The sequence below is a fragment of the Anabrus simplex genome, chromosome 7 (genome assembly GCF_040414725.1).
Source record: "Anabrus simplex isolate iqAnaSimp1 chromosome 7, ASM4041472v1, whole genome shotgun sequence".
Classification (NCBI taxonomy): Eukaryota; Metazoa; Arthropoda; class Insecta; order Orthoptera; family Tettigoniidae; genus Anabrus; species Anabrus simplex.
Window position 1 is genome coordinate 120,038,664 of NC_090271.1, and position 6,000 is coordinate 120,044,663.

Consider the following 6,000-nt stretch of genomic DNA (forward strand, 5'->3'; position numbering starts at 1 on the left):
TTGTTAAACCAATGTTCCGAAGAATTTTCCCAACATTGGCAGAATTTTTATTTTTTAAGTTGTCATGTGTATGGCGTATCTTAGCATTCCGATGGTCTGAGTTGTTGTGTTACGAATTTTATTGTACTTTTCGAAATTGTCTGCAGTTGGAATTTTTATATAATATTTGTAAGCTGCATTTCTTTTCTCCATTTTTGCCCGTATGTTTTGCGTCAGCCAAGGTGATGGTTTACGTTTCACTCGTGCTGTTCGTATGGGGGCAGCATGTTTGTCATACAGTTCTAAAAGTAGTTCGTTAAACAAAGTTATTTTGTGGTCAATGTAATGTACGAGCTGTACGTTGTGCTACGGTGTTTTGAGTGCGTAGTCAATGAACGCCTTTTCGTTTAGGCTTTTGAAGTCTCGATAAGAAATTAACTTGGCTCTTCAGTGATGCGTAGGCTATCTATGGCAGCTGTTGGCGGAACAGTGGAGGATCAAACCAGCCTTCGGGCTGAATACCCAACATGCATACATTTGGGGCATTTCAGTGAGTATGTTCCGTAAATAAAGGCATGAAAACTGTTGTTCATAGGGTTAGCCGTGCAACAATAGCACTGTCTGGCCCAGTGAGGAAAGCAATGGCCAACTACCTCACTCCTTACCTTGCCTACTATTCCTCATTTTGGTGATGCCATTGGTTTTTATGTTTTTCCTATAACTACATAGCCTTTGGTGGTGCTATTTTAGGATTCAACCACCCTCTGGGCTAATGATCTAACAGACAGACAACTTATCTGACTGGTCACTTAGCGACACGGATGACCAATTTATACAGCCCGAGCATAAGCTCTTTCAATATATTTGGTAATTCAAACATTTCAAACCCTATGTAACTTCTGCTCTAATCGTCCTTAGTCTACCGCAATGGTACCGTTATGCGTTACATTCAGAAGTCGATATAAAGCAAATTAGGAAATTTACACATTTTCGACCCAGTATATATTCCTGAGGCTCCGCAGGGCAACCGTTATGATACCATCACCTCGGTCTTAGAGCAGGGCCTCTCAGGGTGCATGCACCAGTGCATTGCGCGGTGCACGGTGCAAAAGACAACTTCGTTTGGTTGACCAGAGTGCAGATCCACCTTCCTCGATTTGGAGCAATAGCGCTGTCTCTCTATTTCCCCACGCTTGCCTCGCTCGCTTCGCCTGACTCCGTCTTCCTCACTTGCTCCGTAGCGCTCCAAATCCGAACCGAGTTGAGCCGAGCTTAGCCGAGTCGCCCCGAGACGACGCGCTGGTACGAGCTGAGTGGGACCGATGCACTGTGCACAGGACCTCTGCGCCTGAGTTTGTACACGTGAGGTTTTGGGCGTTTGAGAGGCCCTGGTCTTAAAGCGAGCTTTCTAATGGTACTCCACATGGAGATCGAAATGGACGGGCAAATCGCCGATGTAATAAAAAGTTTGCTGCGAATCTCGATGTTCGCAGTCACTTATTCACAAACTGCCCTTGTATTCGCTATAAAGTCACTTTAGCCTATCTACTTGCGAATAAATCGAGATAATCTTTTAAATCTGTCGACGCTTTCTCTCGCTATGGCGCTCCGCAGTGTACCGAATGCGTGCAATCGAGCGCTAAGCATGAGGCCCTCGCAGAAAGAAGTTGCGCCACTGCGCTAAATTTATTGCTGTGGCATGTAGCTGAGGTCTTGAATTACCTGTCATGCAGGCCTGTTGAGTGCGACGTTGTCACATCAAAAAACAAACCCCGATGGGCCTTAGTCTACCACTCGACCGCTGCTCAGCCCGAAGACCTGCATGTTACGAGGTGGTGTGTAATCAGCGCGATGAATCCTCTCGGTCGTTATTCTTTGCTTTCTAGACCTGATACAGTCGATACAGTTACTAGCAATTCTGGTTCACAAATTGGATATCATTACGGTATTGCTTCTGTAGACTCAAAGCTGTCTTAATTGTACTGTTTAAATTTATTTTTCCAGTTAGAGGAACAGCTTACATCTTCACTATCAAAAACTGTAATAACAATTCATGTGACTTGCAAATCGATATTCGCTTATTGCTGAAGCACATTAGGCACACAACATACAGTAAATTGGTTTGCTCCTGAAAGTAACTACCACCACAATCAACTCTGGCACCAGCAGCCGATAATCCAATTGTTTTGCCCCTTAAAGCAATAAATGACCATCATCACCACTAAATTGTCCGGCTCCATGGCTAAGTGGTCAGCGTCTAGGCCTTCAGTTCTCTTAAACAGTTAATGCCCTATTATAATGTCCGGTGGGGATTATTGTTTTAGGATGAAATACAACTGGACAACCATCCTCTCCTAACGCAACAGGAGATACAAGTCGGAGAGGTCCGACACTTTGGAGAATAAGCGTATCTGAAAAAGAAACGAATGGTAAAGAAGAGCGTAAAAATTAAAGACATCCGGCCTTGCAAACCTGAAATAGTTGGCGTCAGAAGAAAACAACAGTTTACCAATGGAACTTGGATAGGAAAAATGAAAGCGAGGAGCCTAATAAAATTTATTTTTGGCTAGTGGTTTAATGTCACACTAACACATTGAAGGTTTTCGGCGACACAAGGATGGGAAAGGGCTAGCATTGGGAAGGAAGAGGCCGTAGCCTTAATTAAGGTATAGCTCCAACATTTTCCTGATGTGAAAATGGGGAAACATAAAAACCATCTTCATAGCTGCCGACGTTGGGATTCGAAACCACCATCTCCCGAATGCAAGCTCACAGCTACGCGACCATAACCGCATAGCCAAATCGCTCGGTGAGGCTGGTACAAACAAGTGAAAGCGATGTCAGACTCAGTTAGCGACCTGTGGGTCGTCAAACTACGTTTCCGAGCCAACAGTCTCTGAGGTTACACCTGAAAGTCGCTCTTTATGACAGATAGGGATATATTCTACTACCCCCACCCATTCGGTATACATAATGCTAGAGGGGAGGTGTTATTCACGTAAAGGACCTGGGACATAGCAGTCGAGTCCCAAATATTGGAGCTGGTGAAGTCTGATAACTTGTTCAGCCATGGTAAGTTGTTAGTACTAGCATATTTGAAATTGACTACGAGTTGGGAAAGAAGTGGTCAGAGCCTACAAGAAAGACGCTACCCCAACGTTCACCTGGAGTTGAAATGAGAAACTACAACAAACTGGTTTCCGGATAGTTGAAAACAGGAATTAGCCAACTTCTCGTTTCAGTTCCTTACCTTAATCTAAACCACAATTTGGAAGCGACTGGACAGTGCATTGCCTTACTGCACATACACGTCCCCTGTGGTGTGCTGGAGGTGAACAAGTGGATGGACATGATCTGACAGCAGGTTCCTGTATTGTTCGTCAGATGTACGACGAGTCCCATTTCATCCCACATAAACAGTTCCCACAAGCATCTCCGGCGAACTTTACCCTGCTGACAAGAGAATCCATTGCCCGAGTGCTTGATGATGCACTCGTACCCTGCCGTCAGCGTGTACAAACTGGTACGACTCATTTTACCAGGCGATCTTTCTCTATGTTTTCAGAGTTCAGTGGTGGTGTTCCTGTGCCAATGTCATTCTTTGTGCCTTGTGACATGCGGTGAGCAGTGGTACCCATGTAGGACAGTGGCTTATGAACCTCATTGCAAGGAGGTGATCCTGGATGGTACGGCTGTTCACGTTCATTATTATCCAGCACTGAATTCGCGAGTATCTGCTGCGCTGTGACGCATCTATCTTCTCTTACCATCCAAGTCAGTCGACGGTGACCTCTATCATCAACATATTGTACTCCATGGCAGTGACCTTGGCAATGGCGGTTTTGGCCGAATCTGCGTACTCATGGTACACTGTAAACAGGTGACTCATGAAAAGCCCATTGCTGCACGACTTCGAAGTTGGAATAGCCTATACCAAAGAGGATATAATAGAATAGAGATGAAAGTCAATAATAAATTTCGGTTCCAAGACAGATGGCCCCTTGTAGTTTCAGTCCGCAATCAGAGATTGAGCCACAATGTGCATTGTGTGCAATACCTTACTATTATGAACAGATACCGCAGAGGTGATTTCCGCCGTAATGACGAACATCCGGTTATGCTCATCCCTCTCCCACCCTCAATCCTATTCCCCCCTCCTATCAACACCCCCTCCCCTTCTATGACAATTATAATGCAGTTCTACTATTTCCCGTCCCAATACATTATAATTCATACATTTTTATTTTCAAGTACTTGATATGTCCTAAATAATTATCTGATACCCCCTAGTTCGTACGGTACGGCATACTATGTTATTGAGAGCATAACCTCACACCACAAAGTACCATTATCTTGAAATGAATGATTGAAACATTATCACAAAGTTGATATTATGACAAATAATAAATCCTTTCTAAAGCAAGACACCAGAGCACAGCATATGCAAGATATGGGTATCACATCAGTATCCCAGTACCACATGAAAATAAAAATACAGGAACAGAATTAAGTGCACTGAGACAGGAAATATATAGAAATACATTAATAGAACCTTTCAACTTCCAGCCCCTGATGTGTACTCAAACAGGAAGTACAGGATTTCACGAGGACTGGCGAAGATATATTTCTAATAAACAAGCACAAGAAACAAAGATTTACAGCACAAGCCGTATGGGCACTTGAAATTCAAACAACACAAATACTGTAGCATCATGGGAACTACCGTTTAAAATCTATATTAGTTCGAACTTGTTTCGAACAAGGTTAATCGATTGGGTAAAGTCGGATTCAAGACCAATTACAATTTATCAGACCAAGACCAACTACAATTACATCAGACCGCAATCCAGAAAAAATATGGCGGACATCGGTGTGCGATATGAGAGGTTGAGGGAAAGGTTATGCATGTTTATTCCGAGTCACCTAAAGAAAATATCACAAGTCGAACGTCATGAAATGCAATTCACTAACTCAAAATGTGAATAATTAAACACCAAAAGTAGCGTTATCGCGTATTGTAAGTCTAAATGAAATTTCAGAGGGGAAAATAACAAAGGGAGAATTATTGTATCAACGTCAGGTTGAAACAGACACAGAGTACAAAAATATTTCACATATGAATCTCCGGTCAGTAAATACGATATATAGATGTCAACAAGAACATTATTAACCTTACATGAAATACTATGTAACACCACCATTAACCACAGCCCATTATGTAAAACACGCAAACCCTCCAAAATCCACCTGTATTGTTGAGTAGGTACAAGCGATATTTGTATGATCACTTGACCATCTAAAGCACTCGTCACCTTAAAACTCACAGAATTGACGGCATAATTGTATTTTATATTAAACAAGAATATAGTCCTCGTGTTCACTCACGGGAAATGGGGTTAGGTTTAGTTTACACATGTTCATTGTAAAACGTTGAAAATTAATTACATCATTCTTGCACCACTGCTTAAGAATAATTTAGTCTCTAAATCATAAATCTTGGTCATGATTTTCCGGATCTTTCTGGGACTGATTTAATTTTCTTTGTAGTAAAGAACGTTGGCTGATAGGGCAAATGCGAGGATAGGCATCATTAGTTTTAACTTCGGCAGTTTGCGCGGCACTCGAATTAGATCATCACCTTCTATGTGTATATAATGTCTTCCCTAACAATACATGTGATTTCAATGATAAAATGATTAATGCACACAACATTATTAGTCCTATAATTCGGTTCGAAGTTTTCCTTGCGAATGTTCTTAACCCAATTTTGCCTTAATACTAGGTCTTTTGGAAACGGGAACACTGAAGCTCTTACTTACATCCAGGCACAAAGCACATTAAACTATAAACATATTGCATAGTTAACTAATAATGAAGAACATACTTTCAGAGAAGAACACGAGAATCAACATTAACCTAATCACCACCGATATTGTTGGAATAAGTAAGCTCTTTGAGAACAAATAGCTTCTTACGGCACTAAAAGAGTTAAATAAACATAATGTACGATTAATAATATTA